Source organism: Miscanthus floridulus, chromosome 18, assembly GCF_019320115.1.
Source record: "Miscanthus floridulus cultivar M001 chromosome 18, ASM1932011v1, whole genome shotgun sequence".
Lineage (NCBI taxonomy): Eukaryota > Viridiplantae > Streptophyta > Magnoliopsida > Poales > Poaceae > Miscanthus > Miscanthus floridulus.
The window spans coordinates 37552549-37574050 of NC_089597.1; the positions used below are offsets into that span (position 1 = coordinate 37552549).

General features: G+C 41.1%; 2 pseudogenes; both read left to right on the plus strand.

The window, feature by feature from the left end:
* The window catches only part of LOC136523670 (uncharacterized), a 45811-nt pseudogene extending 34594 nt beyond the window's left edge, over positions 1-11217 (plus strand).
* Positions 11218-14583: 3366 nt separating this feature from the next.
* Positions 14584-20043, plus strand: LOC136519885 (uncharacterized; annotated as a pseudogene).
* The last annotated feature ends 1459 nt before the right edge of the window (positions 20044-21502 follow it).

Consider the following 21502-nt stretch of genomic DNA (forward strand, 5'->3'; position numbering starts at 1 on the left):
TAAAATCAAGCACATTGAGCTCATTCCTCAAATGACAAAATGTAGCCTCATCTAGCGGTTTAGTGAAGATATCCGTCAATTGATTATCGGTCCTTACACCTTCTAATGATATGTCATTCTTAGCAACATGATCTCTAAGAAAGTGATGGCAGATATCTGTGTGCTTGATGCGAAAGTGTTGAACCAGCTTATTAGCAAGTTTTACCGCACTCTCATTATCACACAAAAGAGGTACCTTTTCTAGAACTACACCATAGTCTAGCAAAGTTTGCTTCATGTAAAGTATTTGTGCACAACAAGCACCCGCAACAATGTATTCCGCTTCGGTGGTGGACAAGGCCACACTATTTTGCTTCTTGGAGGACCAAGACATAAGTGATCTACCAAGCAAATGGCACCCTCCGGATGTGCGTTTCCTATCAACTTTGCAACCGGCATAATCCGAATCGGAATAGCCAACTAATTCAAATCTAGCCCCTTTGGGATACCAAAGGCCAATGCTTGGTGTGTGTGCTTAAGGTACCTAAGGATTCTTTTAATGGCAATCAAATGAGCTTCCTTAGGATTAGCTTGAAATCTAGCACACATACACACACTAAACATGATATTGGGCCTAGATGTGGTTAAGTATAACAAGCTACCAATCATAGAGTGGTATAGAGTTTGATCAACCGTTTTACCTCCCTCGTCTAGGTCGAGATGTCTATTAGAAGGCATTGGTGTCTTGATTGGCTTACATTAATCCATATTGAACCTCTTGAGAAGATCCTTGGTATACTTTTCTTGAGAGATGAAAATCTCTTCTCTCATTTGCTTGACTTGAAAACCAAGAAAGAATGTAAGCTCTCCAATCATTGACATCTCGAACTCCTTCGACATCAATTCACCAAACTCTTTACAAGAATCTTCATTTGATGATCCAAAGATGATATCATCAACATATACTTGATAAATGAAGATCTCTCTATCAAGCTTCTTGGTGAATAGTGTGGTGTCGACCTTCCCAATGGTGAAGCCCTTCTCAATGAGGAAATCCCAAAGGCACTCATACCAAGCTCTTGGGGCTTGCTTAAACCCATATAGCGCCTTAGACAACCTATAAACATGATTAGGATATCTAGGGTCTTCAAACCCAGGAGGTTGATCAACATAGACTAGTTCATTAATAAAGCCATTTAAAAATGCACTTTTAACATCCATTTGATATAATTTCATTTCATGATGTGATGCATATGCAAGAAGGATACGAATGGCTTCAAGTCTTGCAACCGGTGCAAAGGTCTCTCCAAAATCCAACCCTTCAACTTGAGAGAACCCCTTTGCAACTAGTCTTGCCTTGTTTCTCAAAACAATGCCTTGATCATCTTACTTGTTGCGGAACACCCACTTTGTTCCAATGACTCTTGCACCTTGTGGTCGCTCTTTAAGAGTCCAAACTTCATTGCAGGTGAAGTTGTTCAACTCTTCATGCATGGGATTTATCCAATCAGAATCTTGAAGAGCTTCTTCTACATTCTTAGGTTCAACACAAGAGATAAAAGAGTGATGTTCAATAAAAGAAGCAAGCTTTTGAGATCGAGTCATTACACCCTTTGATGGACTTTCTATGATAAGATCTTGTGGATGAGCTTGTAGTAGAGGTGAATTTCTTCTATCAACCACTTGAGGGGGAGGTTGTGGAGCATCAACATCTTGTGCTTGTGCCACCATTTGATCATGAGAGACATGAGTATCTTCATTTTCTACTCTCCCATCTTTATCACCATCTTGTGGCACATTTGATGAAGAGGGTGGATTAATCACTTGTACATCATCTTCATCATCTTGTGGCTTGATGTCTCCAACCGGAATATTCTTCATGGCCTCCCTCAATGGTTCATCACCTACATCATCAAGATTCTCATGTGCTCCTTGGGAGCCGTTAGATTCATCAAATTCCACATCATATGTTTCTTTAACCAAGCCGGTGGTATGATTAAATACTCTATATGCTTTGGACTTTGATGAGTAACCAACAAGAAAACCAATATCACAATGTCTTTGAAACTTCCCTAGGTGTTGTCGCTTCTTGTAGATGTAGCATATGCAACCAAACACCCAAAAGAATGAGACGTCCGACTTCTTCCCATTGAGCAACTCATAAGGTGTCTTGCCAAGAAATTTTTGAAGGAATAGGCGGTGGGATGCATAACATGCGGTGTTGATAGCTTCTGCCCATAGAGCTTCGGGTGTATTATATTCATCAAACATTGTTCTTACAAGTGTAATGAGTGTCTAGTTCTTTCTCTCTACTATACCATTTTGTTGAGGAGTGTATGTTGCGGAGACCTCATGCTTGATTCCAACTTCATCATAATAGGCTTCAATGTTTGTGTTGTCAAACTCTTTACCATTATCACTTCTAATCTTCTTGAGCTTCACTTCAAACTCATTTTGTGCTCTCTTAGCAAACTTCTTCAAACATGAAGCAACCTCGGTCTTGTCATGAAGGAAGAACACCCATGTGTATCTTGAGTAGTCATCAACAATCATAATACAATAAAGATTTCATCCCAAACTCTTGTATGTTGTTGGTCCAAATAAGTCCATGTGAAGGAGCTCTAGCACTCTTGTTGTTGACATGAAAGCTTTTGTAGGATGAGTGTTTGCAACTTACTTGTCATCTTGACATGCACTACAAAGCTTGTCCTTCTCAAATTTCACATCCTTCAACCCTCTCACCAATTCATTCTTCATAAGCTTCTTGTGTGAACTCATTCCAACATGAGCAAGTCTTCTATGCCATAGCCACCCAAGTGATGTTTTGGTGAATAGTCATGTCTTCAAGTTAGCATCTTTAGAGGTGAAATCCACTATATATAAGTTGTTATATCTAAATCCCTTGAATATCACTTGATCATCATCCTTCTTAGATACAATAATTTCCTTCTCGGTAAACAAGCATTGGAAGCCAAGATCACACAATTGTCCAATGGATAGCAAGTTAAAACTCAAGGAAGCAACATATAGCACATTTGAGATAGAATGATCATTTGATATTACCACTTTGCCTAATCCCTTGACTTTGCCCTTTGAATTATCTCCAAATATAATTCTTTCTTGGCCATCTACTTCTTCATCTAGTGAGGTGAACATAAGAGGATCACCGGTCATATGTTGTGTGCAACCACTATCAATTACCTAATGACTTCCACCGGTCTTGTAGTTCACCTACACATAAGAGATCAAGCTTGTTGAGGGACCCAAACCTATTGAGGGCCCTTGACTTTCTCTACTAGTGACTTTGCAACCCAAATTTTCTTAGGCCTATTCTTGTTGGGAGGTCCTAAGAACATGACTTTCATTTTACCATTAGAATCCTTTCTAAGCATGTAATGAGCATTGAAAGCAAAAGGTCTAGCATGCTTGGGCAAGGGTTGTGGTGGTGGAGTTTGACACTCATGGGCAAAGTGGCCTTCTTGTCCACACTCAAAACACCTCTTTGGCTTTGGCTTAGACTTGTGTTGTTGTTGTTGAGCTTGAGCCTTCTTCTCTTGATTTGCCAAATATCCAATTCCACTTCTATCCATCTTCATGACGGTGTTCATGAGTAGCTCACTTTAAAGATGCTTGCCTCTTGTGAACTTGCTCAAGCCAATCTTGAGATGTTTTTTCTCCAACTTGAGCTTCTTGTTCTCTTCTTTTAGCTCATCATGATTTTTCTCTTGCTTGAGTCTCTTGTTCTCCTCTTTGAGTTTCTCATTCTCTTCTTTGAGCTCTACATCATAGTCATGATCAAGGTTCTCTATCACAATAGCATTGGTGGTTGATAGCTCTTCAAGATCTTTCTTAAGCTTTTCATTCTCATTCTTGATCTTGACATATTCATCATAGTTATCGGACTCAACCACTTGCTTGCCTTTGCTACTAGATCCTTGCTCAATGCTCTCAACAATTAAATCATCACATGATGTAGCTATATCAATCTTAACAACATCGTTAGTAGGATCATATGGCTCATTGGATAAATACTCATGAGAGATAACAAGATTATCATGATTGATCTTGAGATTTGTATATTCATCTTTTAGCATTTTGTAGCTAGTGATGAGCTCATTATGTATCTTCTCAAGTTTATCATGTTTTTCTTTAAGCTCTTTCTTAGAAGATTTGAGCTCCTTGAGTTTGGATGACATAGCATCATTTGCTTCTGTAAGCTCAACACTAGCCTTTTCTACTATATCACATTTAGCTAAGAGAGAATCATTCTTAAGTTCTAGCTTTTCATTCTTAGCTCTTGACTTTCTAATGATCTTAGTATATTGATTTAGCAATTTAACAAGATCATCATATGGAGGTGATTCAAATTCATCATCATCACTATCACTATCACTATCATCATTGTTAGCATGATCATCGCCACTACTATCATCATCATTTGATACCTTTTGATCACCCTTGGCCATAAGACATAGGTGTGTAGAGGATGATGGCGGTGGTGTCGGTGAAGATGATGAAGAGTCAATCACAATAGAGGCCATCTTCTCGTTCTCACTATCATCATCGAATGAGCAACTTGATGAATCAATGTTCGTGAGCCAATCACCGATAATGTATGCCTTCCTATTTTTCTTCTTCTTGTGGAAGTCCTTCTTGCCATCCTTCTTCTTGTATGGCTTGTTTTTCTTCTTCTCATCATTATCTTCATCACTTGAGTCATCTTTCTTGCCCTTGTACTTCTTCTTGTACTTGTCTTTCTTGGGCTTGGTGCATTAATGAGCTAGTTGACCAAGTTCTCCACAATTGTAGTAATCCATCTCGGAGATTAGCTTCCTTCTTGTGCTAGTGAAGAACTTCTTTTTTGCCATCAAACTTGATGCCATTCTTGTTGAGCTTCTTTAGCATCTTGGCGGTTCTTCTCACCATGAGAGAAAGACTTGCATCATCGATTTCATCATCACTTGAGCTCTCATACTCAATTCTTGCTTTGCCCTTGTCTTGTCTAGCCTTGAATGCCAAGTCTTTGTCTTTTTTCTTGGTAGAGGATGAGCCATCTTGTGGCATGATGTGCATGTACATCTCATGAGTGTTGATCTTTCCCAAGATTTAAGTTGGTGTAGCGGTGAAAAGATCACCTTGATGAAGCACGGTCACAATATGCCCATATTTGTTAATGGGGAGGACACTCAAGATTTTTCTTACAAAATCGGATGGTTGCATTTGAGTGAGTCCAAGCCCATTGACTTCCTCTACAAGAATATTCAAGCGTAAGTATATTTCATTAGCACTCTCTTTAGGAAGCATCTCAAAAGAATTAAGCTTTTTAATTATGAGATGATAGCGTTCCTCATGCTCGCTCTTAGTTCCCTCATGGAGCGCACAAATGTCCGACCATAGTGCATTGGCGTCCTTGTGGTTCCTCACCTGGTTAAACACATCTTTGCAAAGGCCTCTAAAGATGGTATTTCTAGCCTTTGCATTCCATTTTTCATAGTTCACTTCATCGCCTTAAAGGTGCGTGGGATCCCTAGGTTTTGGGAAACCTTGAGAGGCGGCTCTAAGAATTCCAACATCTAGAGCTTCTAAATACGCCTCCATGTGGATTTTTCAATACAGAAAATCATCTCCCCCAAAGATAGGAGGAGGTCCATCCCCGTGAGACATCTTTCTCTAGGCGGTTAAGCCTAAATACGTGAGCACGTGGCTCTAATACCAATTGAAAGGATCAAGATGCCCAAGAGGGGGTGAATTGGACTAATTCTAAATTTCTTTGTAATAATTAAACCCTACACTTAGCCCACTTCACCCCTTGTGCCTAGAAAGTATTTCTAATGTTCAATCGTACAAAAGTTTTGCAACCTAAGTTTCAATCCTACTCTAGCATGGCAATTCTATGAATGTAAAGATAAGAATTGAATTGCTCAAAGTAAATGCTTAAAGTAAAGAGAGAAGGAGGAACGCGGTGATGTTTTGTCGAGGTATCAGAGAGTCACCACTCCCCACTAGTCCTCGTTGGAGCACCCGCGCAAGGGTGTAGCTCCCTCTTGATCCGCATAAAGATCAAGTGCTCTCTACAGGTTGATTCTTCAACACTCCATTGCGGTGAATCACCCACAACCGCTCACAACTTGAGTTGGGTCATCCACAAGCTCTGTCGGATGATCACCAAACTCTCAATCACCACCAAGCCATCTAGGTGATGGCGATCACCAAGAGTAACAAGCAAGGACTCTCACTTGACCACAACAAGCCTAATAAGAAGGGTGGATGCACACTTGCTACTCACTTTTCACTAATGAGGCCTCTCTCTTGGATTCTCAAATCTCAATTACATTACTAGGACCTTGCTCTTCTTGGCACTCTCAAGGGTGTTTCTCAGCTGTTGAAATGAGCAAAATTAATCCCTTGAGTGAATAGAGGAAGTATTTATAACCCCTCATTCAAAACAAACCATTATGTGCCTCTGCGGGGTGACTGGACACTCCGATCAAGGTGACCGGATGCTCCGATCAGTTCTCCCCACCACTGAGCCATTAAGTTGTGACTGGACTCTGATCAGCGTCCGGTCACAAAAACTGCTCTCTAGAACCTTACTGATGTTGACCAGACTCTGGCACCCAGTGTCTGGTCACTTTGCTACTCAGCATCCGGTCAGTAGCCAGAACCTGACCAGTGTCCGATCAGCACTGACCGGACACGTTCGATCAGGATTCTCCCTCTCTAGAACCTTACTAGAGTTGACCGGACTCTGGCACCCAGCGTCTGATCACATTTAACTTAGCATCCAGTCGTAACCAGACGACTTCACCTTGATTAAATGAACTGACCGGACTCTACGCCAGCGTCTGGTCACACCGAAACCAGCGTTCGATCAACATTTGACCCTCCATTCAGTTCCAACTCAAAATCATATGTGAATGAAGTTTGCTCCAATTGATCTAAGGGCTACTTAGGAGCTACCTAGTGCTATATTTGACAAGTGTGCACCACACCTAACCCACTATACTCACCTAGGTCAAGCTACCCATCCATACCCCCCTTAATAGTTTAGCCAAAGGAAAAACAAAGTCCTAAACTACTCTAAGTGTCTCCTCAACACCAAACGACACTTAGAACTAGTCCATCCTTAACCTTGTCGTCCATCCTTTAAAAACTGAAATAATTTCCATCGTAGGGGCATGACAATCATGATTGCTCAATCAATTGCCATTACCATGACCTAACTTAATTGCATCTGCAAAACACACGTTAGTCATAGTAATCACGTGTTGTCATTAATCACCAAAACCCAACTAGGGGCCTAGATGCTTTCACCTCCTCTTCCATCTACAGTGGGGTCGAGCAATGTGTCGAAGTGAAGACAATGCCCTATTTTATGAGTATGGCACAAGAACTAGGCAGTGGAGGGCATGGATAGTGCTTTCCTCCTAATCCGTGGCATATGAGATCACCAAGAACCCACCAGGGTGATGCTAATGGTGGCCCGTGCTACATAGTGGGAGCATTCCTCTACCATGGCTATCACGCGGGTGGTCATCAACATGATATGTGTGCCTTGATTCAAATGTGGACGGCTCACCTCACCCAAAAAACTTCCTCGCCCTTGTTAACTACCCTATGTAGTGCAATATGGCTCTCCATGTTGGGATGGTACACATAGAGGGAATCAACTCGACATCCATCCATGACATGGACATCACTTGGTGGTATACCACGTCCATGTTGCCATCGAGAACTTACTGGTGCATGTGGAACGGCTTGGTGGCTAAGGACGTGCTAGGGAAAATTGTTTGCTTAGTTGGATTAGGACTAGAACCTTTTTTCTAGGATGCCATGGATGTGTTTTAGTTGTGGGTTTGGATGTAGAGCCTAAACTTCCTTCCGTGGTCCAAGAGGATGACCATCTTCCCATAACATGTTGGCCACTTGGCCAGGCTCCAAAGCAAGTTGGGAATGTGTAGAAGAACAATGAGGTATTTGAACTGCTCATCTATGTAGACTTCCATGAGGACTAGAGACTGTTGTGCATTCATAGTACACGCTCTCATCAGAGTGGCTTTTCATCCTTGGAGTCTTCTAATTCTGGCGAGTACATGAGTATCCACAACTTTGACAACTAGATTCTTGGGGTGCTAAATGAACACTTCACTCTAGCTTGGAACTTGGGTTGTATAGCTCCATGGCCACATATTTAGTGATGCCAGCAAGATGAGTATGAGGATCATGAGTAGAGGAGAGGCCTTCTCTGCTTAATAGAGCATGGACGCTAGGCGCTCAATCTTTTTCGCCACACCAGGGGTGGTGACCACCATGGAGAAGGAAAGCATTAGCAAACACGCTCATCGGCCAAACATCGGTGCTAGGCTATAGCAAGGATTGCAGAAGGAGCCTACAATGCTCTACCCCAAACTCTCAGCATGCAGGGGATCTACCACTATGTGATGTGTAGACTAGGACCATCATAGTTTGCGCTCACCAACTAGTGTCCTACATTGTGATGAACCAATACACACAGAAGAGGACAATGGCAAGTATGTCCCTTGGTGATGACAGGAGTGGGCAGGAGTTGTAGTGTGGAGAGTGGACTAATGAGAAATTCCACTCTATATCAAAGTTGGGCCTTGGCTTTGTGCTTCTTAATGGAGCTCTATGACTAGTTGTGGGGGTCCTACCTCCACAATGCTACATCCCAATCCAACGCTAGATTTTTTACAATCTATATGCATGACAGTATGTAGGTTGATCCCTACTACTCTAGGATGGATTGGGACCCCATGCTTGGGAGCTGGCAGACATGTGCGAGTGGGAAATCAATAGGGAGCTTTCCTTCTCCACTCTCCCAAGGGGTTCCTTCGAATGACATCATTCTATCTCTAGAGTATACTCCACTAGAGTCCACCTAGGATATAGTTGCACAGTTGAACACTAAGGTGACTACTCAGGGTTGCGAGAATGCCATTCATTTAGGACCTATAGCTCAACTTGATCACGTCGGACTTAATGGCCTAGGTAGCCGATCTTGACCTAGGTGCGGTGGATGCTCTAGGAACCAGCATCATTGATAGGACTTTTGTTGTGGTGGGGTAGCCATTCCTAGTGGCTCTAACCCCTAGAGATTGATGTGCAGAAATGGTGGACAAAACATGAATGGCAAGGCGACAAATGAAGGCCTATGAAGGTGCACCAAGCATAGAAGGAAACAACTTGCTCGGTCCTAGTGTCAAAGAGAGCAAGAAACCACCTGATTAGGGCCTTTGATGCAGTAGCACCAAACAAGCTAATTGGAGAACACGCCATGGAGGCATAGAGTAGGACCTTTTGTACACTACTACCGTTGAAGGCCATTGCCATGGTATAGTGGCCAAGTTATTAATGTCGTGGGTTAGTTGGCTGCTGCAGAATAGGCAACACATGTGGAGAAGATCACAATGTAGAGAGATGGCGTCGAACCAAGTACCTAGTAGACCCCTTGTTTCCTATGTTAGCCATAAATCATGTCACGGTCAGCCTATTACTTGTGCTGATATATTGTATAGCAGTAAAGGTAGTCCTGTATCTGAGCTAGTTGTATTCCTAGTGGGAGCCCTCGTGGTGAGAGGCAACTAATCTCTTATTCTGAGTTGTATGAGGTCAATGAGTGCATGTTATAGGTTCTTAGGATGTTGGGGAAGTGTATTTGAGGCTTGGTTATTAGTTTGTTGCATTTTGTGATTAGCTATGACTTTAAATTACATTGCTATGGCATTGCATATAAGGTGGAAATGATTAGTACCAATGTCTTTCTACTCATCTAGAACATCAGGGGCCTCAATGATGCCACTAACAAGGAATTTGTGAGGGAGACAATAATAATGGTAGAATTAACATTATGTGTTAAACTAATATATTGTTGTGAGATCACATTTCAAAATACAAATGTGAGAGCTAACTCCAATGTAGATCAAATGAATAATTAAGAAGTATCAAGAACTCTAAAAGCTCTATTGCTACTAGAAGAAACTGTAAAGAACTAGAAAGCTTAACTTTCACATATATAAACATAGGGAAACCATGATATTAATGAGTGTTTCAAATTGTGATAATAGAAGTAAAGAATTGTTGATAACCTTCTAAACTAGAAAGGTTTCATGAGATATAAGTTCAGACATAAAAGGGGGTAGATTGGTGTAATTAGAAACATAATGAAAAAAATAGTTACCATTAGAAAGTAATGTCCTATTTCAGTAAGTGGACTTTGTCATATTCTTCCATCCAACCATTATAGTGCATCGACATTACAATGTAATTCTCAAAATCTGGCTACAGAGTGGCACTAAATTACAATAATCTAGCCTCCAACTTGCATATGATTGATTAAACATGTTGTTTTACTAGCTCGATGAGATATGTTATATTGGGTTGTATGCACCATTAGCTTGATATGCAATTTCACTTACAAATGTTTAGTCCAAAACCAAAAACCTAGTAATTTTTTTAATTGACTTGTAGCTTTACTCTCAGCAGGAGTACATGAAGAAGTTTCACTCCAAACCTAAAGTTGACTTGCTTCCAAAAGCATCGTCAAAAGGAGCAGATATGTTCAATGGAAGAAAATTGCAGAAGAAGGTAGCCACTTCTTTTTTTCTAGAAAACTCCATTAGTACTTGTAGTTTTTATCCATTAGTAGATTATTCCCTCTTGTGCTTTAAAGTTTGAAGTATGTAGATAGAAAGTTAAATTTTCAATTGCATCTACTGTTTTAGTGCAGTGTTCGGTCACATTAAAAGCACAACTTCATAAATTGAAAATATGGATTGTCAGTGACATCTTTTATGCTCATTTGGTATTTAGAAAAGACTGTACAATGCTAAACATTGTTTTAATATGTTATTTGGTATCGCAGAGGGCAGTGGATTCTGATGATGCTGAAAGTAGTGGTATGAATTCTTTCTATGCATTGTTTATTTTTCAACAGCACTTAAAAGATCATACCCATATTCCATTATGTCAATAATGTGGTTATAAAATCAATGTTTATTAGATTTAAAATGGAGATTTGTAGTGCTATATTTGAGGTCTATTATTATATACTTCATGTTTGAAAAAATTACAGGGACTTCTGCCAGGCGCAACAAGGCTATTAGTACTGGAGGAAGGGGAGGAGGAAGAGGAAGAGAAAGGGGAAGGAGCCGGAAGCCTTCTACTGCATATCGTCCCATGCCCCATGAGTTGGATAAGCTACCCCCTGGTTTTATCTAACTATGGGGGGAAATGATTTTCATGAGAGAGTGCATGACAGCAACCAATCCATAAATTTCCATGTCGTTGTTTAAGAATAAATGCGCAAGAATTTTGCGCTGCATCAAACCATCTGATGATGCTCCATTTTCATGTACTATATGTTTGTTGATGTTTGCTTGTGTGACTTGATCTCCATACCGTTTGCTTTACTGGAGGCTGAGATGTTGTTTGCTTCAGTTTCTAATAATATTTGGTGACAAGTTTACCATATCTTTGGCTGTGATGCTATCACCAATGATTGTCTTTTAATTTCTGGTGGAAGAAGATGGATCACATATAATTAGTTGCCTGATGAATAGTTTTCTGTTGGTCATATTTTCCTTCATCAGTTCAATGCTTCAACTACTGCTAACATGCGCCTTAACAATTTGTGGAGCACTCATACATATGGAAGGTAATAAGCTTGTGCTCCATGAAGTGCACATTCTAGTGTTGGGCATGAAAGCTTGTGTGGTTTTGCTTGCTAGTAAGCCTCATAGTCATGTTGCATTGAGTTTTTTTATAAAGGAAGCTTTTATTAATATTTAAGGACATTACATCCAGTTGATATAAAACCTTGAAAACAATTATTCTAGTCTCTGCCTGATAGAAAGCACACAACCATCAAAAGAGTAAACCACACACTCTAGTGACTATGAATCCGAAGACTAGAACGTTACCCATGTGCCTGGAAGAAGATAACCATGGCCACATGTACCAAGTGCTACAAAACAACCACAACCAAATCTTGTGTATTTGGCTTTTGGAGGAGAGCCCACATATGATGTCAATGAATAACAAGAGGATAACCTGAAAGGAGAAGAATTTTTATTTTCAAAAACTATATCATTCCTAAATTACCAAATGGACCAATATTTTTTCTTTTCAAAAACTATCTTGTGTCCACTAAACCTTGAAATGAAATATAAATATTTGTATTAGTACTCATGATATAGATGATGGATGTGTTTGAACCTATTTTTTTCAATCACTTTCTCTATCTAATTAAAATAAATTTTATAAAATGATGGATATTCGATACCATCAATATTTGCATATTTGTGGATTATACTACTAGATGAAATTATATAAAAAAATTATTTCATGATGGCTAGTTATATTAATTTTAATGTTAATGATTATGTACTTATTGAAGATGCTTAAAAGTAATGACTAATAATAAAAAATTTATACTGTTATAATAATATAATGTATAAAATATATTTTATTTTACGTCAAAAATAATATATTGCATAAAATACAAATCTACTCCCTCCGTCCAGGAGAAGAAAAAAACGCAATTCTACCCCTCACCCGGCGCACGGTCAAAAGTCCGCGTCTATCCTCTGCACTCGACAGGCCCGATCCTCAGAAGGCAGACCCAGAGTGCGTTCGGCTGGCTGGTTGCCGCGGCTAGGGCTCACCCGCCCACTCACGCGGGCACTGTTCACCTCAACAGTGTCTTTTAACTAAAACAGTATTTTTCTCTCACAACAACCCAACTAAAATAGTATTTTTGGCTTATTGAACCAGCCAGCCGAACGCTTGCCAGGTGAGTGGAAAACGTCCCCAGCCCGGCAGCCCCCCTGCCCCTTTCTCCCATTTCTCTAGTCAGTTTCTCCGCTCGCCCCGCGGTTCCCGCTTCCTACAGCCACCCAGTCGACTCAGGTCGGCGTCCTCCCACTCCGCCGCCGCTCCGCTCCCCAGATTCCTTCACCTCACATCTTGCAGTCCTGCTCACCTTCTTCCCAGTCAAACCCTGCTCGGGAGCAAACGGATTTCGGATCCTCGGCTTTAGCACTCGCGTACGCCCCCAGCTTCAGCATGTTTGTTTGGCTGTGGCTTGTCATAAACGATCGTAAATTTTCAGTCAGAATAGTATTTTTCTCTCACACAAATCAGCCAGTAATACTTTATTACGAACCAGCAATGATACGAACCAGACTACCGAACAGGCTATTCCTTCCTCCATCCCTTTGCTCCCTTCTCGATTAATCTCCGCTTGTTTTATTCCTCTTCCATCTAATTTTGTTTTGGTCCATTTGTTGAATCGCGCAGCTCGTGGACTTCGGTGTTCAGTTTGGGACCCTTTGCTCCGACGTTCTTCGTCAGGTTGGTATGCTTGAATTTTTTTGGGGAGGAGTGGCGTGTAATGGTGGTCATTTGCTTTGATTTTTTTCCCTTCTTCCTCGGATTGCTGCGGATGTAGTTTAGTTGGGGGATTTTTCTCTCTCCCCCTATAGCCTATAGGGTTTATGTTCGTGCTCTCGGTGTACCCTGTGGGTGGGAGTGGGACTTTATGTTTAGCGTTCGTGTGTGAGGTGATGGTGTGCTGTCGATTATGAGCGGCTGATCTGGGCGTTTTAATGGATGTAACCTGTTGGGGTTGGGGGACTTGGTCGAGACACGCGAGAGGTTTGTGGGGGAATGTTTCAATCATTCAATGGAGACACAACTCATGTTGGGAGCTAGATTGCCATGCTTGTGTGTTCCAAGTCTGTTTCTATCAGTAAAGTGTTCCCACCTGCATGCATATGGATCATCTATCAAGGCATCATGCCATGGTTCCTGCTCTTCTTTGGTAGGATAATAATACTTGTTCTGGTCCCTTTTATGCGTGATCGATCATCTAGTTACATATTGGATTGAGTGCGTTATTTAAGGTGAGTAGTTTGATGGTAGTTTGTGATGAACCAGGGTTTGGTAGCTCCACGGCCTATTGTTCAATACGGCATGTTCAAATTTCAACATTTGTGTGCATTTTTTCTGTGTAGTTGCTGCAGTTGAAATGGATGGTGTGATATCTGAGTGGTTTTTCTAAGGATGTGCTGTTGAGAACTTGCCCAAGAGTCCTTGCTGCTTTTGAGGATTGGTTGAGCTTTTACCATGCAGTACACAATCTTTGAGCTGTGAACATTCAACATTGCACACATTCTTCAGGATAGGGGATGATTAACCTGCTACATTTGACGTTCCAAAATGATCTGATTATGTAGTTTGTGTGTGCCGCTAAAACTAATGAACTTTGTCTTACACATGTAAGTTGCTGATTTGTACAAGATACTGACTGCATTGGATTGCAAAATTGCATGGGACCTAAATTAGGAAGGATAGCTTCCCATCTGTTTGGTTTTATTATGTATACCATTTTTTAACATATATGTTGGTATTCGTGTGGAAATGCCAACATCCCTACTTGTGTAAAGTTTCTGTGGTAGGGTAGCATAATCCTCAATATTTTTTCACACTTGAGATGTGTTCATTACGTTCGTCATATTGTATATTAACAATTTACTGCATGTCTCGATGATTGCACAGGTGCCCTGCTGAAGGCTGTTTTGTATCATGGAGAGTACAGACAAGGATGACAAAACAATTGCTGTCACAGAAGAGTCTTCTAATCGATTTGTCAAGGAAAACAGAAATGTTAAATGTAGAAGAAGCACCAAGTTCCTCGAATGACAAATTAAACAATGAATCAGAAGTGCAGATCCAAGAGGGAGATGATGATTCAGAAAAGGGCTTAAATGGACAAATGAATGAAAGGACAAGCTCAGATGTCATGGAATGTGCAAGCTCAAACGAGATCACAAAAGAGATTCTTGCTGAAGACAAATCTGAAGAGCCAGTGTTTGATGGAACTGAGGTTCCTGAAATAGAAGAAACGAGGAGTTCTTCCAATCAATCTGTGGAACTTGACTCAGAGGCTCAGGAGTCTGTACTGAATGACCGGGCTGTTGCAATAAAAAATTTTGTTAAAGAAAAGAGTGCAATTGCAGTTTCAACATTTATGCGGCGCCTTTCTGGCAAAAAGGACGAGCATGAATTCAAGGTTGAAGCTGACAAGACTGTTGGTTCAGAATGCATGGACTGCGAGAAGACCGGGACAGATGCTGAATCCAAGCCACTGAACTTGGACTGCTTGGAACCCACTGAACTTCATTAAAATTGGCTGAGATTTTGGTACTTCTGTAACTGGGGAAGCATTGAATGAAAATGTACCTGGTTTGTTGGAGCCACCAACATTGAAGAGTAGGATAATAATATACACAAAACTGGGGTGTGAAGATTGCAAAATGGTTCGTCTATTCTTGCATCAGAAAAGGCTCAAGTATGTTGAGATTAACATTGACATCTTCCCTGGTAGAAAGATGGAATTGGAGAAGAATACTGGATCATCCACTGTACCAAAAGTGTACTTTAATGACCTACTCTAAGCAGGGATATCGGACGGATACGCGGATATGCTATTTTTTGAGAGAACCTGATACGAGGATATGTTTTATTATTTTTATAAAAAAATAATAATAAAAGACATTAAAATTATTGGGTATGTATGGATGCTCTCTCCCCTGTTTTATTATTTTTATAAAAAAATAATAATAAAAGACATTAAAATTATTGGGTATGTATGGATGCTCTCTAGAGACTACTCCAATAATTTCACAGCTTCTAGCTGCTACTGCCCTGTTCGCTTGGCTGATAGGCCATGGCTGAAAATACGGTTGGCTGATTTGTCGTGAGAGAAAAATATTGTTCGTTGACTGAAAAAGTACGGCTTAAAAGCAAGCGAACAGGGTGTACTTCTACATGTGCTGGCTATTGGAGGGGTATTTTTGGCATATAAATGTACAACACGTCTTCCCCGCCTATGCTTAGTTGGGCCCAAGATTAGATTTTTTTTAATCTTCTTTCTCTCCCCCAGCGTTCTTCCCCACCCTTCAATCAGCCGTCTGCGCGACTGCGCTCCTGCTGGCCTGCTCCTCGCAGCTCCTCCACCGGCGCCATGCCTTCCTCCTCCCACGCCGGTGACCGAGGTCCCTCTCGGCGTAGGTGGCCGAGCGACCATGGCTGCGCCCCACTCCACCCCAAGCGTGTGGCCAGCAGGCGGCCCGCCTGGCGCGGATGCAGCATGCAGACCTCGCTAGCACAGAGCTCGCCCAGCGTGGGGTGTGGCACGGCGCGTGGCCGCTGGCAGCCCGCCCGGCGCACATGGGCGGACCTGGTGTTGTGCCCGGGTATTCCCGGGCATACCCAACATTTTGCCACAAAAATTAGTAGATATAAGTATACACATATGTATGATATAGTTAAGCTTTAATATTGTAGTTCTCTTCATCTTATTTATCAAAAAACAGCCAGACTGATTCTAGTCCATTCTCCACCCTCGGTCTAGCAACTGGCGAGGCAAAGCGCAAGAGCCGCGAGCCCAATGGACGCTACCACGAGATGAAATCCTAGCACCTGCCAAGCAAAGATGTCAGCCACCCCCCTGACTACCTTAAAACCCCAGCGCGGTGTTGCCCTAAGATGCACAGTGTTGCCGTGGATGTACCATTGTTGCGGCTCGAGCATTCGGCAAGCAGGTAGGCATAGTTCAACCGTGGGTCGCCTCACACCCCGCTAGATACCAGTGGGTAGGAGGGCACACTGGTCGCCAGCACAGGCGCACACCACTGGAGGCGTTTGGAAGTGCAGACAGATCTTGATTCGGTATCTTTGTTAACCAAATTATGAGGCAACAACTCAAGTTCTTCTTTGATCTTGGCTCAATTTGTAATATATTTTCTTTAGCTTGGGCTTGGGCATACCCAAGTTTGAAATCTTGGGTCCGCCACTGCCGGCGTAGATGCAGCACGGACCTCGCCAGCGTGGTTGCGGCGTGGCGCCTGGCTGGCGGGTAGCCCACCCAGTGCGTGTGGGATAGGCCATAGTATATCACAGGTCAGTGGTGGGTGGGCTAGGCCGTATCGCAAACGCCCAAATACGTATCAGTCCACGTATCGGAATTTAGTTTTATTTATTTTTTTGCCGATATTTCACGGATACGTATCCGCCGCGTATCCACTGCATATCCGTATCGGATATGTATCCGTGTAACGTAGGATCTACTAATTGGAGGGTTAATTGAGTTGAAGAAAATGGAAGATTCTGGCATACTTGATGATAATATCGGTGTTCTGTTCAATGAAGAACCCTCATCTTCTGCTCCATTGCCCCCCTTACCTGGAGAAGATGACGAATCAGGAAGTGGGAAGATTGATGAGTTGGCAACCATTGTCAGAAAAATGAGAGAGTCTATCACTCCTAAGGATAGATTCTATAAGATGAGAAGATTTAGTAACTGCTTTCTTGGTAGTGAAGCTGTGGATTTCATATAAGAAGATCAATATTTGGAGAGAGATGAGGTAAAACATCTATGCTGCATGTTAAAATTACTCTTTTATTTAAGCCATGTTACGCCTTTCAACATGGCTTTTGAACAACATTATTCTTGATTTTTGGTACTAGTTTTTATTTAGCTATAGATGAAAAAGTTACATGTTTTATGCCATTGTATTGTGCAAGGATATTTCATTCAATCGAGCATTTTTTTTTGCCTCGTACTGGAAATTGTATGGCTACCACTTTTTCATAGATTCCTGTTGTCCATGTAGGCAGTGGAATTTGGAAGGAAGCTGGCAAGAAAATACCTCTTTCCTCATGTTCTAGAGCTAGTTTTAAAATTAGCATTTCTATTACATCCATCTAGAAGGGCGGGCCTGGTGCAAGCGGTAGAGTCTTACCGTCTGTGACCGGAAGGTCCTAGGTTCGAGTCGCGGTCTCCTCGCATTGCATAGGCGAGGGTAAGGCTTGCCACTAACACTCTTCCCCAGACCCCGCACGGAGCGGGAACTCTCTGCACTGGGTACGCCCTTTCTATTACATCCATCTGCACCGGTTGACAATTTGGGTTGTTAATATTGTAACACTTGGTGACACTGCAGTGAAAATGTCTTTGAAGATGGAAACCACCTATATCGTTTCCTGGATCATGATCCAATAGTTATGACTCAATGCTACAACATCCCTAGGGGCATCATGGATGTTGCACCGAAGCCCATTGCTGAAGTGGCATCAAGACTGAGGTTATTATCCTGTGCCATTTTTGAAGCTTATGTATCAGCGGATGGTAGACATGTTGACTACAGAAGCATCCAAGGTTCTGAGGAATTTAAAAGGTTAGTGCTTGGCCTCATAGACTTGATTAAGATGCAAAAGTTAAAGTATACTGCATAATCCATGTCTTGTTTACCTTCATATACTACAACGATAACATTTTGTTGGTTGTTCTAGCTACTTCTGGCAGATTTTGAGTTAATACATATGTTTAGGTGTATAGGTTCATAATGTAATGAGTAGACCTTGATATGTTGTTTGAGCTTGTCTCTTTATATGTTATGCTGTAAATACATAAATAGAAATTTTCTTTTGAACACATATTACTTAGTTTTTCTGTTTGGGGTCCCCAGTTGTGATGATGGGTGCATTGCACTAACTCTCGTTTCTCCTACATAGATATATTAGAACAGTTGAGGAGCTCCAGAGGGTGGAAATTGATGATTTATCACGTGAAGAAAAGCTTGCTTTCTTCATAAGTGTCTACAATATGATGGCTATCCATGCATTAGTGACATGTGGCCATCCTGCTGGACCACTGGACAGAAGAAACTTTTTTGGAGATTTCAAGTATGTCATTGGTGGATGTGCTTATTCACTGTCAGCGATCCAAAATGGCATTCTACGTGGCAACCAAAGGCCACCATACAACATTGCCAAACCTTTCGGGCAGAAAGACCAAAGATCCGAGGTGAACATATCAGATCTGATTCAAAAAGCTAAACATAGTTCTCTGTTTGCACCCACTTCCTTTTTCCTCAGAGTCGCATTTGGTGCCTTGAATCCTCTTTGTTTTTCTTGGTGTATGTGTCAATTTTTTTTGTTGTTCCATGAAATTTCTCATTTCTACCCTTGCCACCAAATAGATGTTCAGAATTTTGCTTGAACTGACATTATAGAATTTACATTTCTTTTCAAGACTGGATATATGTTCAACCTGCAGTTTAGATACTGATGCAATGTAATGCTGGTTGTTTGTTTGTTGATTTCCGTCTAAAAATTTGAATATGTATTGTCAAGAAGAGTTTCTAGTAGTTGATTGCAGAAGCAGATAGAAGGAATATAGATAGCCCATCAAACGAACCATTGTATCCTTAGTAATAGTAATTACTATATTCCGTTTTGTCTCTCTGGAAAGTCAGATAGTTAGGTTCAGCAGGTATTGTTAACAAAGTTTAGATTTCAAATATACTACCCGCCAAAGAAAGTAAAACATATTGTCATAGAAGTTGTCTACTCACACTCCCACAATAGAGGTGGTTGTATCCACCAGAGGCCTAGAACTTTACCAACTTGCCTAAACAGGCATACATAGCCACAAGCCCACAACCCTTGCTACATTATAGCAGAACTACACTGCTGATACATTTCAGCATTCATTATAAACACTAAAGGGCGTACCCAGTGCAGAGAGCTCCCGCTCTGTGCGGGGTCTGGGGAAGGGTGTTAGTGGCAAGCCTTACCCTCGCCGGTGCAATGCGAGGAGACCGCGACTCGAACCCGGGACCTTCCGGTCACATGCGGTAAGACTCTACCGCTTGCACTAGGCCCGCCCTTCATTCATTATAAACACTATTCTGACTAATTACCGAGTCCTACATGCCGGCCAGGAGTTAGCTAGATTTGTGATGAGAAAATATTTTCACTGTATTTTCTTCGTTGTAACTGCAGGTGGCCCACCATGAACCTCTTGTTCACTTTGCTTTAGTATGTGGCACCAAATCTGGACCTGCACTTAGGTGTTACTCGCCAGGAGATATTGATAAAGAATTGATGGAAGCTGCACGTGATTTCCTAAGGAATGGAGGACTGATTGTTGATCCTGAAGCCAAAATTGCATCTGCAAGCAAGATCTTGAAATGGTAAGACGATTGTTGTTCTTGCTTACTCACAGTACAATATAAATTTAGTGTTTTCACTGCGCCATACTAAACTTGGAAAATCAAGTGCTTTGATGTGTCCAATTTTATTTATAACTTAAGATACTAGTGTACTTCAGATGCATGGACAACTATACAGCTACAGAAATATAGCCAATGTTTGCTAAGAAAAAAGAAATATAGGCAATGATCAATTTTATGTTAATAGCCTTTCTTTAGGTGCTGTAACTAATCTTGTTGACCAACATGAGAGTAACATAGATCTCAACTAATGCCTTCTTGTTCTTGGTTTACTTGGATCTGCCCTTGTTATTGGTTGTGTTTGAGTATATGGTGAACAATCTCCAAAAAGCTATCACTTCAACATTGCAGCTCTTGTATGGTGCATGGTCACTTGTGTGATCTCCAACAAAAGGATGTGATGTTTCTGGATTACATATCATAGTCAGTAGTTAGTTTTCATCATTTCCAAAATAATATAGTTTGTTGTGGATAGGCATAACAAAGAGAGATGGAAACTAGTGAAAGAAAATTGAAAACTAGTTTTACTGAGGCTGTTAGTTCCCATTCCCAATGATGAGCAGGTTCTATGTGCTGATTTCATTGTGGGGGCACTTTTCTGAGAAGATTGGCAAGATTTTAAACCAGCAGGTGTCGGTGTCTCTGGCAGTCTAGCCTGTAGCTGCCATAGTGGGAAATTAAAGAAGGGTAGTGGGGCTAGAAGAGAGAAATAGATGTGTTGAGAAATAGCAATCAGAAAAGTGTAGAATGGTTTCTTTCTTGCTTGCCTTAACCTATTGCATAGCGGACTCTTTCAAGCTGGACTCGGCCTCTTTCCAAATCTAAAGAGTTTGAATCTCCTAACCTATTTGGATTCCGGCTTCGCCGGATTCTCCTCTGTTCCGAGCAGAGTGCAGCTATTTTTCAGGATGCAACCACAGGTATTATGGGCGGAACTTTGCAAGGGCCAACAAATTAAGGGGATGTAGTTCAAAAAGCGCACTCAAAACCTCACTGCCATGGTTTAAAGTTGTTTTAAAGATGATTTTGTATTTTCTTAGTTTAAAATTTTCTGATAAGTATTTGATACGGATTTTAAATCACATAAAATGTCTCTTAAGTATCTAAAAAATCAAAAAAAAAACTAGAGATAGATTGGGATACCACAAATCCAAATAAAAATTTAGACCTTGTGAAATTATCTTTAGAAGCTTCAAAAAATAGATTAAGATCTAGAAAATGGGAAAATGTTGAAAAAATAGAAACTTCACAAAACATTCTAATCAACGTATTAATATGTTCTAAAAATTTTGCATGGGAAAAAATATGAGACATGGCCAGCATGACATACATTGATGCTGAATGTTTTGGGAAATTTTTAGATTTTTTTTGGATACTTTTCTATTTTTCTATAACTAAATCTATTTTTGAAGCGTCTAGAGATA